The 22,246-nt window shown below is 48.1% G+C and overlaps 1 pseudogene; it reads right to left on the reverse strand.

The window, feature by feature from the left end:
* Nucleotides 1-10,004: 10,004 nt before the first annotated feature.
* Nucleotides 10,005-22,246, reverse strand: part of LOC132571383 (zinc finger protein 420-like) — a 31,801-nt pseudogene continuing 19,559 nt past the window's right edge.

Below are 22,246 nucleotides of genomic sequence, written 5' to 3' on the forward strand. Positions count from 1 at the left end.
GGCTTGGGGGGATCCAAGGCAAAAATCACGTGGATCCATGAGGATCCGTGGTCCAAAAGCAAGTTTTTGGTCCCTGGCGCTGCCACGAAGCCGTGGATCCATGATTTCTGTGGTGTAAACTGTGCCCATGGACATAATATATGACTGGATGGATGGCTTGGGGGGATCCAAGGCAAAAATCATGTGTATCCATGAGGATCCGTGGTCCAAAAGCAAGTTTTTGGTCCCTGGCGCTGCCACGAAGCCGTGGATCCATGATTTCTGTGGTGTAAACTGTGCCCATGGACATAATATATGACTGGATGGACGGCTTGGGGGGATCCAAGGCAAAAATCATGTGGATCCATGAGGATCCGTGGTCCAAAAGCAAGTTTTTGGTCCCTGGCGCTGCCACGAAGCCGTGGATCCATGATTTCTGTGGTGTAAACTGTGCCCATGGACATAATATATGACTGGATGGACGGCTTGGGGGGATCCAAGGCAAAAATCATGTGGATCCATGAGGATCCGTGGTCCAAAAGCAAGTTTTTGGTCCCTGGCGCTGCCACGAAGCCGTGGATCCATGATTTCTGTGGTGTAAACTGTGCCCATGGACATGATATATGACTGGATGGACGGCTTGGGGGGATCCAAGGCAAAAATCACGTGGATCCATGAGGATCCGTGGTCCAAAAGCAAGTATTTGGTCCCTAGCGCTGCCACGAAGCCGTGGATCCATGATTTCTGTGGTGTAAGCTGTGCCCATGGACATAATATATGACTGGATGGATGGCTTGGGGGGATCCAAGGCAAAAATCACGTGGATCCATGAGGATCCGTGGTCCAAAAGCAAGTATTTGGTCCCTGGCGCTGCCACGAAGCCGTGGATCCATGATTTCTGTGGTGTAAGCTGTGCCCATGGACATAATATATGACTGGATGGATGGCTTGGGGGGATCAAAGGCAAAAATCATGTGTATCCATGAGGATCCGTGGTCCAAAAGCAAGTTTTTGGTCCCTGGCGCTGCCACGAAGCCGTGGATCCATGATTTCTGTGGTGTAAACTGTGCCCGTGGACATAATATATGACTGGATGGACAGCTTGGGGGGATCCAAGGCAAAAATCATGTGGATCCATGAGGATCCGTGGTCCAAAAGCAAGTTTTTGGTCCCTGGCGCTGCCACGAAGCCGTGGATCCATGATTTCTGTGGTGTAAACTGTGCCCATGACATGATAGTTGACTGGATGGAGGGCTTGGGGGGATCCGAAGCAAAAATCACATGGATCCATGAGGATCCGTGGTCCAAAAGTAAGTTTTTGGTCCCTGGTGCTGCCACGAAGCCGTGGATCCACGATTTCTGTGGTCCAACATCTGCCCATGGACATGATATGTGATTGGCTGGTTATCTTGTGGTGGCCCAAAGCAAAAATCATGAGGATCCATGAGGATCCGTGGTTTGGAAACATGTTTTTTCAGTGCTGTGGCGCCACCAATTCGTGGAGGCATGATTTTTCTGGTGCTGCCTATAGTCTAAGAGAGGATCTACAACAGGATGGTGGTTTGATTTCATTTCACCATAAAAATCATATGAATTCATGAGGATCCGTGCTTTGGAAGCCAGTTTTTGCACTGCTGAGGCGCCACGAATTCGTGGAGGCATGATTTTTGTGGTCCTGCCTATAGTCTAAGACAGAATCTACAGGATTAAAGTGGTTTGATTTCATTTCAATGTAAAAATCATATGAATTCATGAAGATCCGTGTAGATCCGACTTTTACCCAGACCCCTGCTTGAGTGTGTCAATGCAGCTCAAAGAGAAATACATTGGCGAGTGAGGTTCTTGTCCACGTACGTAATTTACTTTTTCACATGTAAGCAAAATTTCTAGTTTGCCACAGGAAAAAAGAATACAATAAAATACAGTGGAAATGGGTAAAGCATATGTCATGAGATAAACAGCCAATATCCCTATTCTGAGCATGTCGATGGAAATAATCCCACTGATACCCCATCCTTTCCTTGCTGCTCCCCCCTCCCCGCCCCGGAAGGCGCCTTTAGGGCCGAACGGAGACCCCCGGCTGGAAAGGAGCAGGGGGGCGTCTTCAGCATCTGTGTCCAGCACTGCGAGGGTTAAAGGGGCAGCGCCGTTTTTGCAAGGGAGGCCGAGCCGGGGGCGGGAGGGGAAAAGGCTCTTCCGCGGGGGGGGGGGGGGAGAAGTTTCTGCATTGCCCCCGAGAGGGAGGGAGGGAGGAAGGAAGGCGGAGCAGCAGGGAAAAGCCCCCTCCTTGCAGCAGCAGCCGGATGCAGGGAAGGTCTCCTTGCAAGGAAGAGTTGCGCGGGGCGGAGAAGCATCGCAGTCCCGGGAAAGAGAGAGAGAGAGGTGGCTCTCTGGAGGGCTCTTCCTTTTGGCGGAGAGTTCGAATTCGACCATTTCGGAATTGGAACGTGCACCCGAGCATGCCCCCTCATCACCCCCCCCCCCCGCGGTTAGCCGGCTGCCCCCGAGCCGGGCTTCTGCTTGGTGCTGCTGGGCAGGGGGTGGCAACGACGGGCTTTCCACAGCAGCTGTGGGCAGGGGCAGGGCCCTCTCCGTCCTGGCCCCCAGCTTCTTCTTCCTCCTGCTCCATTAGCGGAAGCGTGAAGGAGCTGCAGCACGAGGCTTCACTCTCTGCTGGCGCTGACTTGAAAGGATGGAGGGGGGAGTCAAAGGCAGCGTCCCCAATACAGCCCCACCCCCATTTAAGTACTGCATGCCAGCAATGTCCCCTCTATGCTGAGTTAGTGTGAGCCAGCTCAGAACTTTCTAGCCTCTGGCTCATAGATTTTTGTCTTCGCTCAGGAAAAATGGCCCCAGAGCAAACTAAGGCATGCACGAGCTCACAACTTGAGTGCCAGCAACTCACAAAGTAGGATTTTTGTTCACAAGACTCCAGGGCTTAAAGGGAACATTGGTTGCCAGTGAGGCATGTGATTGAGATGAGATGTGAAGGGAACATAAGAGAAGCCCTGTTGGATCAGGCCAATGGCCCATCCAGTCCAACACTCTGTGTCACATAAGAGAAGCCCTGTTGGATCAGGCCAATGGCCCCTCCAGTCCAACACTCTGTGTCACAGAAGAACATAAGAGAAGCCCTGTTGGATCAGGCCAATGGCCCCTCCAGTCCAACACTCTGTGTCACAGAAGAACATAAGAGAAGCCCTGTTGGATCAGGCCAATGGCCCCTCCAGTCCAACACTCTGTGTCACAAAAGAACATAATAGAAGCCATGTTGGATCAGGCCAATGGCCCATCCAGTCCAACATTCTGTGTCACATAAGAACATAAGAGAAGCCATGTTGGATCAGGCCAATGGCCCCTCCAGTCCAACACTCTGTGTCACATAAGATCATAAGAGAAGCCATGTTGGATCAGGCCAATGGCCCATCCAGTCCAACACTCTGTGTCACAAAAGAACATAATAGAAGCCATGTTGGATCAGGCCAATGGCCCCTCCAGTCCAACACTGTGTCACAAAAGAACATAAGAGAAGCCCTGTTGGATCAGGCCAGTGGCCCATCCAGTCCAACACTCTGTGTCACAAAAGAACATAAGAGAAGCCATGTTGGATCAGGCCAATGGCCCTTCCAGTCCAACACTGTGTCACACAGTGGCAAAAAAAGGGAAGTGTCAAACCCCGATATTTCCCAATAACAGAGTCCTTTTGTTCTGAATCAAAATATAGGTTTATTGCAAGGAACTCAGGAGCTTTTCCAAGGACACAAGCCTTGGGAGTAATGGAGTCCCAACAGTCACACAGCTGCTGTATAGCAGGGGTGCCCAACGGTAGCTCTGCAGATTTTTTTTTGCCTACAACTCCCATCAGCCCCAGCCAGCATGGCCAATGGCTGGGGCTGATGGGAGTTGTAGGCAAAAATCATCTGGAGAGCTACCGTTGGGCACCCCTGCTATACAGGATAGCATCAAAGGTCACATTGATGGTTTTAATGGTTTTAGATGTATTTAAATGGTATGAATATGAATATGTGTGTTTGATATGTTGGTATGTTTGTGGAAGAGCATCTCATTTCGTTGCTCTCTTTTTGTGGAGAACAATGACAATAAATCTATCTATCTATCTATCTATCTATCTATCTATCTATCTATCTATCTATCTATCTATCTATCTATCTATCTATCTAGCTAGCTAGCTAGCTATCTATCACAGATGCAGTAGTGGATTTATACCCCTCTCTTCACACAGTCTCAGAGTGGCTTACAACAGTCAAGAGTCCTGCCATGAACCGTTCCTTATTGTGTGCTTTGTTTTCTTGCACTCTCGCTTGCTCGCGTGCTCTCTGCATAACCAGAAACACCTGCAGGAGGTTGGGCTAGGATAGGCGGGAAATTCCTGCTATGCTTTCCCACTATCTTTTGAAATATTAACGGTTTTACTGAATGTCTATATGGGAGGCAAAGGCCGGGGCTGCCAGTCTTTGCAAGACCTGCAACGCCTGCGTGATCCTAAGTTCCAATAAAGCTCCCATTACATCCGTGGCCTGGTTACTGCGTCTGGGGGACTGAGGACTTGACCACAACCTCCATCCATCTCCCCTCCCCACAACCGACACCCTGTGAGGCAGGTGGGTCTGAGTGAGAGAACTGTTGTGAGAGAACTTGTGACTGACCCAAGCGGCGCCGGCCTGTGAGCGCCTGGTGCCCTAGGCAGCCACCCCCTACCGAATTGGAGGAGAGACCAATTCAACGCCCCCCACCTCCCAGCGCCCTAGGCAACCACCTAGCTTGCCTAATGGGCAAGCCTGCCTTGGACCCAAGATCGCCCAATTGGCTACATGTGGTGGAGTGGGGAATCAAACCCAGTTCTCCCAGACTTTTAAAAAAAAAAAACAAAACAAAACATTTTCCCCCGTACTGCTTTAGTGAGCAAAGGCTTGAAGGAACCATTTTGGCAGTCAGGCTCCCAGTAAAGATGGTGGAGGGAGGGAGGTCATGGGAAAGCAAGCTTTTCCCCATTGGGTCTCATTGTTACCGTTTGCAGAGTATGCTTTTAACAATAGTGTCCACAGTGCCACTAATACCAGCCCCTTCCTAGTGGTTAATGGCTATGAAGAGAAACCATTCCCAGAACTTTCCGCTGGTGCTGGGAATTCCCCAAGTTCAGAGACTAGTGGAAATTACTATCATCCAATTGGAACTTACCGGTACTTTAAGAGACTTATAAAACCCAATTTGATAATAAACACTCTTAAGTTGTGGGATTTAAAGATGGGAGACACGGTATATATCTCCACCAAACACCTCCTGAACCCACAAAGCTGTAAAAAACTGGGCCTAAAATACTTGGGACCATTTCCTATTAAACGTATGATAAATGAGGTGACTGTTGGAGCTTGAACTGCCAAAACCTCTAGAAAATGGCCACCCTTGTTTCCACGCCAGCTTCCTGAAACACAACCCTGGGCCATCCTGTTGGCACCCACCGCAGCCTAGTCTGCCTCCAACGGTGATTCGTCTTGGATTCAAAGTGGAAACGAGGAGAGCTGTACCATCTCATCAAATGGACTCATTTCCCCATAAGCCGGGCGGAATGGGTGCATGCGAGTGACACCCACTGTTCATGCTTAAGTAAGAACTTTCACAAAATGTACCCTGACAAACCTGGGGGAAGAGGGCCTTAGGGGGGCAGTATGTCAAATGCCTTGTCATGATTTTGACTTTACTGAATGTAACCATGGCTTTTGCTGTTGGCCTGGCTTCCCCACACTTCACAGAATCAGAGTTGGAGGGGACCTCCAGGGTCATCTAGTCCAATTCCCTGCACAATGCAGGAAACCCACAAATACCTACCCCAAATTCCCAGGATCTTCATCGCTGTCAGATGGCCATCTCGCCTCTGTTTAAGAACCTCCAAGGAAGGAGAGGTTTCGCCTCGCATATCGTTGTAACTCATATACCAAAGCCTCTTCTGCCAGTCGGGACTCTAGTCTCAAGGTCAGACACAAATGTAACTCTGATTAAAACACACCTTCAAACCTAAGACTCTGGGGGTGGAGGGGAGTGTGAGAAAGGCCAAATGCCCGTGAAGTATTCCCGCTTTTACACTCCTGCTTTTTGCTTGAATGTATAACGGTTATGAAAAGGTATATAAGGGGGCTACTGAGAAGAAGAGTCAGTCTTTGAAAAACCTTGCTTTGCCTCCATGTCTGTCTGTGAATAAACCTGACATTTATGAAGTGGACTGTGTGATTCCTGAACTGCAGGGGGGTTTTGACAAGGGTAATGGGGAGTTTTCACAATATGTCAACTCCCTGGATTTTCAGCCAACAACACACTCAGGAAGCATTCAAGACTTTAATTGAAATACTGAGATCCTCAAGGCAAGAATGTTCTTGTGAAAACTGACAAGGATGGGCCAGGACCCCCTATAAAAACATTGAGAAACCGTTATTTTTCAAAGCATTGGGTGCCAAGCAACGCAGCCCTCCCACAAGAGTTCACATTCCCATCTCCAGCAGGAAGATGCAAACGCAATCGCCGAGAACCCGGCAACGACCGTGGCTCTCTCAGGAATTAAAAATATTTAAGGATTACAGCCTGAAAGACCAAAATAAACTAACACACGGTTAGCTGCAATAGCACGCAAGAAAGATGTAAATAAAAGAGCAATTTTCATGAATGGATATGATGTCTAAATCTTTTTATAGTTGTATACAATATTATTGCCAATTAAGGCTTCCGGTTTTGGTCATGGAGAATTGAGCAGCTCTTCAGCAGACGGGCAGATCAGAACCTCTGTTTTGGGCAGAGAAGGTGACTTCAACACCTGCTGCCTACACCTTCCAGGTAGGGAGGGGGCCAAGAAATGCATGTGAAGTTCTGAAGGGATTTACTTTGGCTGACGAGGAACTCCAATGGGATTTCTTTTTGGCTTTGAAGAGTCTCCCGAAAAGATTGCATTCCATCGTCTACAGAGGATCTCGGAGGCCATTAACTGGCTTAAATCCACCAAGATACAAAGCTTCTATGAGACTGATTAACATTTGAGAACTTATGGAGCAGTGCAAAGAAGGATAAAAGAACTGAAGGTAATAGATTAATATCTACCACTCCGGGGCGAATAAAAGACTAAATAAAACTAAAAGCAAAGGTCTGGAGCCAGAAAAGTAATAATATAGCTAGGAGTGTAAAGGAAGGGCTGAAATTGGGACTTTAAAATTGTGAGAAACAAGCTTAAAAGAGGAAAAATAGAAGATGTTTGGCATACCTGCGGTTTGAACAGAAAGCTCCTCCCAGAAGATCGGCTGAGCTGGTGACTACAGTACAGGAAGTTTTGTCATTGAAACAACACGAGACTTCATAACCATAGAAAACGAGACCGTGTCAAGAAAGGAAGGAAGGTAAAGGACAGCGCCATTAAGAGAAGGGAAAAATAACAAGTCCTCCAGCCCTCTCTAGGACCCAGAACCACAGAGAAGTATCAGACGCCATTAAAAGAAGATCAAAATTTTAAAAGTTAATAAAAAGAAATTTGGACATTGAAAAATAGCAGAGCCGGCAGATATCATCATTAAAAGGTAAGAACTATTGGACTATATACTTTACACTAATTTTGGTGTTGTTTTGGAGTAAAAAGGAAAAAAGTTTTTTAAACTGATAGAAAAACTGTGGCTGCCACTTTGTGCAAAAAACTTTAAAAAAACTAATATCTTGACTTAGGAGCATCGGAGAACGGCGGTTTTGGGCTTATTGAACAGGGCATGATCTAATCTATCAGACTGTGTGCTCAAAATTTGAATTTGAGAGGTCAACTTTTGAGCCTATTTAAAGCAACAGCCAAGCAGTTATGACGGAGCTGAGATCAGCAGTAAAGCATCAACGTATGAGGGCTGAATCAATTGAAGGAGAGGGAATGGCTAAATCTAAACCAGACAAGATAGATAAAGCAGAATGGCAAGCAGCAATGGATGCTATGGAAGCAAGATTGGCAAATATAATTAGAGAAACAAAAACAGAGCTAAAAAGAGACATTGAGACAAGTGCAGAAGATGTGAAAATAAATAAAAATAGATAAAAATATGGAGCAGAGGTCCATCAGTGGCTATTAGCCACAATGTGTGTGTATATATAATTTTTTTTTTGCCACTGTGTGACACAGAGTGTTGGACTGGATGGGCCATTGGCCTGATCTAACATGGCTTCTCTTATGTTCTTATGTGAAAAAAAGATTTGAAAAAGGATATTGAAGATCTTAGAAAAGATTCACAAGCAGTTTTGCAAAAAGTGCAAAAAGTAGAAGAAAAGGTGAAAGACCTAGATATGGGATTGGACTCTGAAAGTTATGCAGTGGAGTGAAATGGACAAACTTACGAGAATCTTAAAAGAACAAGATTTAGAGAAATTTAAAAATGACTGGGGAAAAGTTTCAAAAATACATTGAAAAACAATGGAACGTTAAAGGACGTTTGGTGATCTTTGACAATGATTAATTTTTAAAGAAACGATGTATGGATTACAGTTTAAAAGACATGATTATTGGATTATAACCTTTTTTTTCTTATTCCTAATGACTAAGAAGAAATATCATAAAGATGGATTATAACTTTTGAGTTGTTCAGAGAAAGATTTTCTAATAGACAAAGTATTACCTTATAATAAATTAGATTAAATAATAATACGGTGACGTCTGATAAGGGGGCATGCACTCCTGGAGGTCACAAAAGAGTGTGTGTGGAGAAAATGTTATATATGTATACTAACATTTAATGACAAATGAAGATATGTTATTATAATATATTACAATAAATTGGTTTAAATTAAATATATATATATTATTGCCAATTAACATGGAGCATTAAAGCAAAATGCAGAGTACATGAAAGTCCAATGGAAAAAGAAATAAATTCACAAAGTCCATTATAAGTTCACATTCATCACTTCTCAAATGCCATCATATGTGGTTTTTATGTCCACATAAAGGGCAACTAGAATGATTCAAGGGCTGGAACACTTTCCCTATGAAGAAAGGTTAAAATGCTTGGGGCTCTTTAGCCTGGAGAAACGTCGACTACGGGGTGACATGATAGAGGTTTACAAGATTATGCATGGGATGGAGAGAGTAGAGAAAGAAGTCCTTTTCTCCCTTTCTCACATACAAGAACTTGTGGGCACTCAATGAAATTGCTGAGCAGTCGGGTTAGAACTGATAAAAGGAAGTCCTTCTTCACCCAAAGGGTGATTAGCACATGGAATTCACTGCCACAGGAGGTGGTGGTGGCTACAAGCATAGCCACCTTCAAGAGGGGATTGGATTAGCATATGGAGCAGAGGTCCATGAGTGACTATTAGCCACAGCATATTGTTGGATCTCTCTGCCTGGGGCAGTGATGTTCTGTATTCTTGGTGCTTGAGTGGGGGGGGGGGGTGCACAGTGGAAGGGCTTCTAATGTCCTGGCCCCACTGGAGGACCTCCTGATGGCACTTGGGGTTTTTTTGCCACTGTGTGACACAGAGTGTTGGACTGATCCAACATGGCTTCTCTTATGTTCTTATGTTCATCCAGCTGTTAATTCTGGTAACATGGAAGGTCATCATGAAACAGCACTTCTTTCCTCTGCGTTCTTGCCTCAACACAGAGACAGAGAGAGATTTTTCTATCTTTTTAAATAGAAAAGGCCTAGAGTGAGGCGTCACGATGAACATAACATAAATTTCAGCCTTTTTAACATCTGACATTCCCTTGTGTGGAAGCCTCCATGATAAAAGAGACAGGAGCCGATCATGGATCTAAAGCTCCTTCTGTAGTCTGACCATTTGCAATACTTCTTCTTTTGGGTAAGATTTCCGATTAAAGATTTTTACAAGGGTTTATATCGTTTCGATGCTTTATGTAGTCTCTGGTTGTCTTTTACTTCTGAAAGAAGAGAAGCACTCTTTTCCCAATCTATGGGATTACATGGTTCTTCCTTATGTCAGTTTGTAGATGTCCAAAAGTCCAACTACAACTTAATCTCTTTCCACGCTCTGACTCAAAGGGTTTCTCTCCCTGTATGAGTTCTTTGATGCTCGTGAAGAGGGTCACTTTGACTGAATCTCTGTCCACACTCTGAGCATTCAAAAAGTTTCTCCCCTCTGTGGGTTCTTAGATGCCTTTGAAGATTGCTACTCTGATTGAATCTCTTTCCACACTCTGAGCATTCAAAAGGTTTCTCCCCTGTGTGGGTTCTTTGATGATACAGAAGACTGGCTCTATGACTGAATCTCTTTCCACACTCTGAACATTCAAATGGTTTCTCTCCTGTGTGAGTTCTTTGATGATACAGAAGACCGGCTCTATGACTGAATCTCTTTCCACACTCTGAACATTCAAATGGTTTCTCTCCTGTGTGGATTCTTTGATGATACAGAAGATTGGCTCCATGACTGAATCTCTTTCCACACTCTGAGCATTCAAAAGGTTTCTCTGCTGTATGGGATTTTTGGTGTTTTAAAAGACTGGAACTCGCACTGAACCTCTTTCCACACTCTGAGCATTCAAAAGGTTTCTCTCCTGTGTGAATTCTTTGATGTTGTTGAAGATTGGAATTCACACTGAATCTCTTTCCACACTCAGAACACTCAAAAGGTTTCTCTCCTGTGTGGGTTCTTTGATGATACAAAAGACTAGCGCTATGACTAAATCTCTTTCCACACTCTGAACACTCAAAAGGTTTCTCCCCTGTGTGGGTACTTTGATGATACAGAAGACTGGTGCTATGACTGAATCTCTTTCCACACTCAGAACATTCAAAAGGTTTCTCGCCTGTATGGGTTCTTTGATGATACAGAAGACTGGCTCTATGACTGAATCTCTTTCCACACTCTGAGCATTCAAAAGTTTTCTCCTCTGTGTGGGATTTTTGGTGCTTCAGAAGACTGGAACTCGCACTGAACCTCTTTCCACACTCTGAGCATTCAAAAGGCTTCTCTCCTGTGTGCGTTCTCTGATGCTGCTGAAGATGGCCACTGTGATAGAATCTCTTCCCACACTCTGAGCATTCAAAAGGCTTCTCCCCTGTGTGGGTTCTGTGATGCTGTTGAAGACTGCCACTCTGAATGAATCTCTTTCCACACTCTGAGCATTCAAACGGTTTCTCCCTGGTGTGAGTTCTCTGATGCTTTCGAAGAGCCCCCCTCTCACTGAACCTCTTTCCACACTCTGAGCATTCAAACGGTTTCTCTCCTGTGTGGGTTCTTGTATGCCGTTTAAGTTCGCCATTTGTGATGAATCTCCTTCCACACTCTGAGCATGCAAAAGGCTTCTCCCCTGTGTGGGTTCTCTGATGCTGTTGAAGATGGCCACTGTGACAGCATCTCTTTCCACACTCTGAGCATTCAAACAGTTTCTCCTCTGTGTGGGTTCTATGATGCTCTAGAAGATGGCCACTTGCAGTGAATCTCTTTCCACATTCTGAGCATTCAAAAGGTTTCTCCCCTGTGTGGGTTCTCAGGTGCTTTTGAAGATCACTACTCTGACTGAATCTCTTTCCACACTCTGTGCATCCCAAAGGTTTCTCCCCTGTGTGGGATCTTTGATGCCGTTGAAGATTGGAACTCACACTGAATCTCTTTCCACACTCTGAGCATTCAAAAGGCTTCTCGCCTGTGTGTGTTCTCTGATGCTGTTGAAGATTGCCACTCTGACTGAATCTTTTCCCACACTCTGAGCATTCAAACGGTTTCTCCCCTGTGTGGGTTCTTGTATGCCGTTTAAGTTCGCCATTTGTGATGAATTTCTTTCCACACTCTGAGCATTCAAAACAGTTCTGTGCTGTGTGTAATTTTTGGTGTACAAGAAGCTGTGGTCTGTATCTGAAGTACTTTCCACAATAACTGCATTTACATGCCTTCATTATACTGTCGTTTGGAAAACATACATTACCCTTCCTCCCGGTGGAAAATGTCATTCCACTCTTGGAGCAGATGAATGAGTTTACTTCTGAAGGAGTCCACTGGTGATGGCTATGGGGTGGGATTTCACGGAAGCCCCCTCCTTGGTAAGGAATGGGCTTCACCATCCTCTTCACTCCACGTCTTCCTTCCTGCTTCTGTAGTCCATCTCTATTCCTGAAGTTTTCTTCAGCCTTTTCATTCTTGGCTTTTTCCTGTGACAATTCTTGAAATTTCCGAATTGACTCTTCGCCATCTTCTGCTGGAATAAAGAGGGATGTCGAATCACCACTCAGACAAAGAGGACAAGCCACCAATGTACTTTTAGGGAAAAGGTGGCAAGGATTTTTTCCTAGAACCATAGAATCATAGAGTTGGAAGGGACGTCCAAGGTCATCTAGTCCAAACCCCTGTACAGTGCAGGAAATTCAGAAATACGTCCTCCCCTCCACAGCCCCAGTGACCCCTGGTCCATGCCTAAAAGATGGCAAAAACAAAAAACCTCCAGGATCAATGGCCAAACTGGCCTGGGAAAAAAATTGCTTCCTGACCCCAAATCACAAAAAGTGATCATAATTTCTAGTCCTGTGACTGTACAGGTTTTTCCCAGGTGAGATGAGAGACAAGGGGAGCTGGTCTTCGACAGTACCTCTCCAAGTGAACCCCACAGTTTTAAGGGAACCTCCATGGTTTTTGAAAGGGATGCCTCTTCTTGGGTGGTGGAGGGGAGGCTTGGGGACATGTGAGTGACCACAGTAGGAAAAGGTTGACGGGCATCTGACTCATCCAGCAAAGCTGTCCTTAAGGAAATAGCTCACCTTTCCCTGGAATATGCAGAATTTAAGGGCAATGGAGCCCCTAAAAAAGCTAAAAGAGCCAAACCTGAGCTCAGCCTCAGGAAGAATTTCCAAGATCTCAGTCCCCAAATGACCTTGGTTTCTCCTGACCCAGAAGGCTTTATAATTCTAACCCACCTAATAGTTCCTTAGAAGAGGTGTTGAAATCCACCGTGGCTGTTCTTTGCTCATCCCGTTGACATAACGATGCAGCACACTCACTAGCAGCCAGCTCCCTCGGGAAGGGAATATTGTTGTGAGACCCTCTTGATAGACTCTCCAGCCCTTCGTCTGTCTCCAGTGCAGCCTCCTGTACATCCCTGCTTTCTTTGGGACAGAGAGAGAAGAGGTGGAAGAGTGAAACGAGGCCTTTGTCTGTCTCCACCTCAGGCCATGACTCCCACCCGGCCTCTCCTGCTGACCACAACGCTGGCCGCAGTGGCCCCTGGACCAGCCCAGTGTGTCGGCTACTTTCACTGCCTCTTCAGCTCCTGGAGTCTTCCAGAGGGGGTGAGTACAAGACCGAGCCTCACAAGGACATTCTGCTCTTCAATACTTTGATTCACGCTTCAATGCAAGGGAAGCAATTCACACCTTTGGCACCCATGAAAGACCCTTACCCAGAGAAGCCACGTTCCCATAGTTCTCCTGCATGACTTCTTTGTGCAGAGCTCTTTGGCCTGGATCCAGCAGGGCCCACTCAGCCTCGGTGAAAGAGACGGCCACCTCCTCAAAGGAAGCTGGAGGCTGAAAGAAAAAGCAGGTTTCCTCATCAGAGACTGTCCCAGTCAAGACTGTACCCTGGACAGGGGCATTCTGGGGTGGTGCAGGATGGAGAGCTTGCCAGGGGGGTAAAGGGAGCGGCCTTCAGAGCCCCTCTCGCTCAGACACATGAGCAGCAACTGCAGGAGCAAAAGCCCCCCTGAGGAAGAGGTGGGAATTCAGGCGGTCCCCTGCTCATCTCTCCTACCTGGACTGCAGGGGCAGCAGCTGTTTCCACTCCTCCACAAAGCTGACGGCTCCACACCATCTCTTCACTATCTGTGAAAGAGAAAACATTGGATGAAAGTGTTAGCCTAGACGTCATGTTTGCTTGTTTGAATCCTGATTCATGCAATGTGAAACCTTGCCCTGAAATTTTGAGTAACCTTGAGGGGTGGGGTGAAGGAGATACCTCAGGTTCCCATGAGGCTGGGAGGGGGAGAGTTATAAACACTGCCGGCACGTTTCAGACTTCTGTGACACTCATCCTGTGAACTCCAGAGCTCAAAACTGTGACAGCATTTCTGCTCGATCAGACAAAAGGCCCCGGAAGGTAATTCTCCTGCTCGTCGGCCCTTTGAGTCTGGGTTTCGGGGAAAGGGGGGGGGGAGAAATGAAGTCAGAGAAACGTCACAATCAGAACTGTCCAAAACCCAAGGGTAATATCAAGGGGTTTCCAGAGATTCTGCTGATCCTCTGATGTCACATCCACTCATTGCCCCACCTCCAAAGGTTCCCGGGGGGCAGCTTTTTGAGCAGCCTTGAGTCCCTCTAACGGAAGCCATGTGAGCTAGGAATACTTCAGTTAACACGGGGAATTCATTGCCACAGGACATGGTGGTGGCTACAAGCACAGACAGTTTCAAGCGTGGATAGGATAAATGTACAGAGCAGAAGTCCACAAGTGGCTTTTAACCACAAGCTACAATGGCGATTCTCTATCTTCTTGGTGCTTGTGGGGTAACTGTGGGAGGGCTTCTGGAGTTCTGGGCCCTCCATTGGTTGTCCGAGTGGTGCCTGGGTTTTGGCCATTGTGAGACACAGAGTCTTGGACTGGAGGGGCCATTGTCGGGATCCAAGATGGCTTCTCTTGCGTTCTTTTGGGGGGATATTTAGGGGTTCAGGCTTCTGCCTGGTATCCCCAACCCCATTAGGGTTAAGGAACACAGGCTTTCTGAGAGTTACTCTGAACAAAAGCTATGTATAAATTCTTAAAACCACACACAAGTAATACGAGGTAGCCTATATGCAATATCAATACTCAATAGGATATATAGAAGATCACAATACCTGATATAGTGTATGCTTTTGGAAGAGCAAGAAATATTCCTGGGCTGCAAGATCAAGACCGACACAGACACAGGTGGGAATTCTCCAAGCAGCCCCAAACAAAGCCAGAAGCCCCAGATCTATACTCTTTTTAGTCTATTTTGCCCAGGTATATTTTATTAGCGGAGATGTCAAAAAGGCCTCGGCAGACATGGCAACTCTCGTACATCTAATTTATATATGTTTGGGCTTTGGAGCCAGGCACTTAGAGGCTGGGGAACGTTGAATATTAATTCAGGCAAAGGCAAATGTAGAGAACGGTTGTAGTTTTTATGCCTAGGCTGCCAGCATTTAGTCCCTGTAAGCAGTGGAGTCTTTGTGAGCAAAAATTCTACTTCATGAGCTACTGGTATTAAAGTTGTGAGCCACTGCAAAAGTAGTTTGCTCTGGGGCCATTTTTCCCCAGTTTGGTGTAGTGGTTAAGTGTGCGGACTCTTATCTGGGAGAACCAGGTTTGATTCCCCACTCCTCCACTTGCACCTGCTGGAATGGCCTTGGGTCAGCCATAGCTCTGGCAGAGGTTGTCCTTGAAAGCACAGCTGCTGCGAGAGCCCTCTCCAGCCCCACCCACCTCACAGGGTGTCTGTTGTGAGGGGAGAAGACATAGGAGATTGTAAGCCGCTCTGAGTCTCTGATTCAGGGAGAAGGGCGGGATATAAATCTGCAATTCTTCTTCTTCTTCTTCCCGAGCTAAGACAAACATGTGTGAGCCAAGGCTTAAAATACTGTGAGCTAGCTCACACTAACTCAGCTTAGAAGGAAAACTGGCTGCCAGCAAAAAGAGCAGAGGCTTATGGGAAAAACAACCTTACAGACAGTTATCAGCTAATTAAAACTAATATACAGGAGTACAGAAAGCCAACACGGCCTAGCCTCCCTTATAACTCTGACACAGTTCGACTGAGAATGAAATTCGAGTGAGTGAGCGGCCACCCCTCCTCAAATCCAGGCTGCAGCCCTCAAATCTCCAGGAATCTCCCAACCTGGAGTTGGCAACCCTGTCTCCTCAGTCAACAATCCTGGGATGAGGCTGAGGGGAGGAGGGAGAGAGAGAGGGGATTGGAGGAAAGAGGCAGGAGACAGGAAAGGTGGGGCAGCTCCATGGCTATTCTGCTAGGAGCCTGTGTGGGCTGCAGACAGGGTGGCAGCAACAACGCCTTTTGAGCAGCACTGCTGTCTGAGGTGAGACCGTTTTGGCAGTTTGTTCAGCACTGCGGAGCCTGAGTAGGCGGGGGCAGGAGGGTCAGCCAATAAGAATAAGAATTTCCCACTAACTTGGAAAGGTACCACTAAAGGCCTCTGGGCGTGTGCCCTCCTCCCCAGACTTGCTATCTTCCCACCCACCCAAGTGAAGGCATTAATCCCCCCCCCCCCAACACACACACACCTCTGCTATCTAGAATTTTCTGACCTGGAGCTGGCAACCTTGCAGCCTCTAAGGAAAAGGACAGTCTTTCTTCACAGTGTGTGTGTGTGGGGGGGGGCAGGCAGGGGGACCAAGCAGCTGACATCATACGCTGAACATAAGTCAACAGTGTGATGCGGTGGCTAAAAAGGCCAATGCAATTTCGGGCTGTATCAACAGAACTATAGTGTCCAGATCACGTGAAGTGATGGTATTGCTTTACTCTGCTCTGGTAAGACTTCACCTGGAGTATAGTGTTCAGTTTTGGGCACCACATTTTAAGAAGGATATAGACAAGCTGGAAGGGGTCCAGAGGAGGGCGACGAAGATGGTGAGGGGTCTGGAGACCAAGTCCTATGAGGAAAGGTTGAAGGAGCTGGGCATGTTTAGCCTGGAGAGGAGGCGGCTGAGAGGTGATAGAATCACCATCTTCAAGTACCTGAAGGGTTGTCCTATAGAGGATAATGTGGAATTGTTTTCTGTCGCCCCAGAAGGTAGGACCAGAACCAATGGGCTGAAATTAAATCAAAAGAGTTTCCAACACTACATCAGGAAGAACGTCCTGACCATGAGAGTGGTTCCTCAGTGGAACAGGCTTCCTCGGGAGGTGGTGGTCTGTCCTTCCTTGAAGGTTTTTAAACAGAGGCTAGATGGCCATCTGACAGCAATGAAGATCCTGTGAATTTAGGAGGAAGTGTTTATGAGTTTCCTGCATTGTGCAGGAGGTTGGACTAGATGACCCTGCAGGTCCCTTCCAACTCTATGATTCTATGATCATTCTCCTGATTTCTCTTTGACAGGAACACCCACCCTGCGAGGCTTCCCTGTCTCCTTCTCAGGCAACCATCTTGGGGCGAGGCTGAGGGGAGGAGGGAGAAAGGGAGTGAAAGACAGTCAAGGTGGGACAGCCATGCCCTCTGAGGCTAAGCCAGGCTCCGGGGCCATTGCAGTGGCCTTCGGAGGCTGTGTGTGCTGGGAGGCCCTGTGTGTGGGCTGTTGACAGGGCCTTTTGGGAGGCTGCAGGAGCTCCGCAACCCTTTCTGAAGCCAGTCGACAGAGAAGACCTAAGAGATGTGTCTCTCTCTGGGGTAAGGCTGCTTCGGGCAGCTTGTTCAGCATTCCAGAGCCTGAGTAGGCAGGAGCAGGGGAATCAGCCAATGGGAGGCCAGAGATGCCAACTGAGCCGTGATGGACCAATGGTTTCTGGAGTGCATGGAATGTTCACAAGAGGATTATTACTATAGACAGACAGAAGATGCAGAAAGTCAAACATGGCCTGGTCACCCTTATAATTCTGACACAGTTCTATTGAGAATGAAATTGCCCTCCCCAAATCCCTTCAAGTGAGTGGCCACAATTATACCCTATGGCAGCCAGTCCCAGAAGTCCACTCCGTGTGGTGCACAGAAGTATTTCCTTTTCCTCCTTTCCTGAAGCTTCTATCCAACAACTTCACAATGGGCCCACAGGGCACCCTTACCATGTGAGAGGGCCTCTTGGGCACACTCCTGGGCCTGCGCCTTCTGCTCTTCCTCCAAAGGAGACCCTTCCTCCTCAGAGAACTCCACTTCCATCTTCAAAGATGGTCCCCCACATCTGGAACAGCAGGAAGAGAGACGGAGAAGAGCAGGAAGGCTAAAGACCAAGGAAGCAAAACACGCTCCATTCCCCATCCCTGCACACATCAATAGAGCTGCAAGAATCAGCGATCTGGCTTTCTATCAACCCTGGGGAAGTGCCTGGAGGGATGCGTATAAAGTGGAAGATCACAGCTTGAAAGGACGGCATGAAGCTCCCTCACCTGTCCTGCCTGCCTCTTCTCCTCTGCCTGGCTCAGGAGGAAACCTTCGGCCAGGGCCACCGCCTGGGAACTGGTCTCCGGCCCACATCCTCTGACCCAGCCCTGCATTTCCTGGGGCAGGAGAGTCAGGAACTGCTCCAGGATCACCAGCTCCACGATCTGCTTCTTGGTGTGCCTCTCCGGCTCCAGCCACTGGCTGCAAAGTCCATGGAGCTGGCTGCAAACCTCTCGGGGCCCATCGGCCTCATGGTAGCGGAACTGCCGGAAGCGTCGCCTGCATACATCTGAGGATGCAGCATCGTGAGCCAAGCTCTCTGGCACAGATGTTTCCCCAAAATCAACACCACTCCCTGCTTGGAAGTGATGGAGACTTCTGATTACGCCTTTGCCAGTTCCAGGTCCTTCTGGGTCCTCCCCTTCCATCTTCTCGCCTTCCTCTTGGGCTGCCTCCAACTGTGGAAATACTCCCTTATTTATGTGCCTATTGGGAGAGAGATGAAAACATATCAGAAAGGCAGAAAGAAATCAAAAGGGATCAGAGCTGCAGCACCAACCATGGTCAAAAGACACCTAGTGATTCCCCCAGTGAATCAGATGGAGAGTCCTTGTTTAGTTTGCAGACCAGGAGAGTTGAGAAGGACCTCCAGGGTCATCTAGTCCAACTCCCTGCACAATGTCAGGAAACTCACAAACACCTCCCCCTAAATTCACAGGATCCTCATTGTTGTCAGATGGCTATCTAGCCTCTGTTTCAATACCTCCAAGGAAGGAGAGCCCTCCACCTTCCAAGGAGGAAGCCTGTTCCACTGAGGAACTGCTCTCACGGTCAGGAAGTTCTTCCTAATGCTGAGCCGGAAACTCTTTTGATTTAATTTCAACCCATTGGTTCGGGTCCTACCTTCCGGGGCCACAGAAAACAACTCCGCACCATCCTCTATAGTATAGCCCAGGGGTGGCCAAGGGTAGCTCTCCAAATTTTTTTTTGCCTACAACTCCCATCAGCCCCAGCCAGCATGGCCAATGGCTGGGGCTGATGGGAGTTGTAGGCAAAAAAAAAAAAATTCTGGAGAGCTACGATTGGCCACCCCTGGTATAGCCCTTCAAGTATTTGAAGACGGTGATTCATCACCTCTCAGTTGTCTCTTCTCTGGGCTAAACATGCCCAGCTCCTTCAGCCTTTCCTTGTCGCATGCATTTGGGAACTGCTCTGTGTGGGTTCGTGGCCAAGGGGAGGGGGCGGAGGAACCGGCTCGATTCTGCCTTCAGACCCGGTCCCGTCAACTCCCTTTTGAGTTGCCAAGTCCTGAAGGGAGTTGATTTTCTTCCCGCCACCACCTAAGAACATAAGAACATAAGAGAAGCCATGTTGGATCAGGCCAACGGCCCATCAAGTCCAACACTCTGTGTCACACAGTGGCAAAAATTTTTATATACACACATACACTGTGGCTAATAGCCACTGATGGACCTGTGCTCCATATTTTTATCTAAACCCTTCTTGAAGGTGGCTATACTTGTGGCCGCCACCACCTCCTGTGGCAGTGAATTCCACATGTTAATCACCCTTTGGGTGAAGAAGTACTTCCTTTTATCCGTTTTAACCTGTCTGCTCAGCAATTTCATCGAATGCCCACGAGTTCTTGTATTGTGAGAAAGGGAGAAAAATACTTCTTTCTCTACTTTCTCCATTCCATGCATTATCTTGTAAACCTCTATCATGTCACCCCGCAGTCGACGTTTCTCCAAGCTAAAGAGTCCCAAGCGTTTCAACCTTTCTTCATAGGGAAAGTGCTCCAGCCCTTTAATCATTCTAGTTGCCCTTCTCTGGACTTTCTCCAATGCTATAATATCCTTTTTGATATCCTGCTCAATTTAGGGGTTCCTGATCAAGAGGAAGAGGATTCCCAGTTCCCCTTCCTGCCAGTTCTGAGGCCTAGCCTCAGGGCCCTCTGCCAGCCCAGCACCTGGTTATGACAGAGACCAAAGTCCTTCTTTGGGAGACCCCTGGAGGACTGGCACCCTTGCCAACCGCATGCCTTCCCCCTTCCCTGGACTCCCCTCTTGCAGTAGTGTGGTCTAAGGCAGCTGGGGAACCTACGTGGCACCTTTTTAAACAGACAAAGTATTTATTTGAAACATAAAACTATATACAGGTATTAGAAAATTGGGAACAGAAGAACTAAATCAAACCAGGGGAAAACACTCCTTCTTTCCCTGTTATACCACTGGCCCTGACTAGACCTTCCGAGACTATATTCCAGCTCCTACTGAACTGGCTGTCGGCGTTTCCTGACAACTTTTAACTGAGGGCTTTCCCACCCAAAATCTCCAATATAAAACCCAGGAACTGGTTTTCCCTCCTGCAGCCTTCTGGAACAGGGGTGGCCAACGGTAGAAGAAGAAGAAGATAGAATATATTGGATTTATATCCCACCCTCCACTCCGAAGAGTCTCAGAGCAGCTCACAATCTCCTTTCCCTTCCTCCCCCACAACAGTCACCCTGTGAGGTGGGTGGGGCTGGAGAGGGCTCTCACAGCAGCTGCCCTTTCAAGGACAACCTCTGCCAGGACTATGGCTGACCCAAGGCCATTCCAGCAGCTGTAAAAGGAGGAGTGCGGAATCAAACCCCGTTTTCCCAGATAAGAGAGCTATGGCTGACCCAAGGCAATTCCAGCAGCTGTAAGTGGAGGAGTGGGGAATCAAACCCAGTTCTCCCAGATAAGAGAGCTCTGGCTGACCCAAGGCCATGCCTGCAGGTGCAAGTGGGGGGAGGGGGGAATCAAACCGGGTTCTCCCAGATAAGAGAGCTCTGGCTGACCCAAGGCCTTTCCAACAGCTGCAAGTGGAGGAGTGGGGAATCAAACCCGTTCTCCCAGATAAGAGAGCTCTGGCTGACCCAAGGCCATTCCAACAGCTGCAAGTGGAGGAGTGGGGAATCAAACCGGGTTCTCCCAGATAAGAGAGCTCTGGCTGACCCAAGGCCATTCCAGCAGCTGCAAGTGGAGGAGGGGGGAATCAAACCTGGTTCTCCCAGCAAAGAGAGCTCTGGCTGACCCAAAGCCATTCCAGCAGCTGCAAGTGGAGGAGGGGGGGAATCAAACCCGGTTCTCCCAGATAAGAGAGCTATGGCTGACCCAAGGCCATTCCAGCAGCTGCAAGTGGAGGAGGGGGGAATCAAACCTGGTTCTCTCAGATAAGAGAGCTATTGCTGACCCAAGGCCATTCCAGCAGCTGCAAGTGGAGGAGTGGTGAATCAAGCCCGGTTCTCCCAGATAAGAGAGCTATGGCTGACCCAAGGCCATTCCAGCAGCTGCAAGGGGAGGAGTGGGGAATCAAGCCCAGTTCTCCCAGATAAGAGAGCTATGGCTGACCCAAGGCCATTCCAGCAGCTGCAAGTGGAGGAGGGGGGAATCAAACCCGGTTCTCCCAGATAAGAGAGCTCTGGCTGACCCAAGGCCATTCCAGCAGCTGCAAGGGGAGGAGTGGTGAATCAAACCCGGTTCTCCCAGATAAGAGAGCTCTGGCTGACCCAAGGCCATTCCAGCAGCTGCAAGGGGAGGAGTGGTGAATCAAACCCGGTTCTCCCAGATAAGAGAGCTCTGGCTGACCCAAGGCCATTCCAGCAGCTGCAAGTGGAGGAGGGGGGAATCAAAACTGGTTCTCCCAGCTAAGAGAGCTCTGGCTGACCCAAAGCCATTCCAGCAGCTGCAAGTGGAGGAGGGGGGGAATCAAACCCGGTTCTCCCAGATAAGAGAGCTCTGGCTGACCCAAGGCCATTCCAGCAGCTGCAAGTGGAGGAGGGGTGAATCAAACCCGGTTCTCCCAGATAAGAGAGCTCTGGCTGACCCAAGGCCATTCCAGCAGCTGCAAGGGGAGGAGTGGTGAATCAAACCCGGTTCTCCCAGATAAGAGAGCTCTGGCTGACCCAAGGCCATTCCAGCAGCTGCAAGTGGAGGAGGGGGGAATCAAAACTGGTTCTCCCAGCTAAGAGAGCTCTGGCTGACCCAAAGCCATTCCAGCAGCTGCAAGTGGAGGAGGGGGGGAATCAAACCCGGTTCTCCCAGATAAGAGAGCTATGGCTGACCCAAGGCCATTCCAGCAGCTGCAAGTGGAGGAGGGGGGAATCAAACCTGGTTCTCTCAGATAAGAGAGCTATGGCTGACCCAAGGCCATTCCAGCAGCTGCAAGTGGAGGAGTGGTGAATCAAG

Source organism: Heteronotia binoei, chromosome 5 (genome assembly GCF_032191835.1).
Source record: "Heteronotia binoei isolate CCM8104 ecotype False Entrance Well chromosome 5, APGP_CSIRO_Hbin_v1, whole genome shotgun sequence".
NCBI classification, from domain to species: Eukaryota; Metazoa; Chordata; class Lepidosauria; order Squamata; family Gekkonidae; genus Heteronotia; species Heteronotia binoei.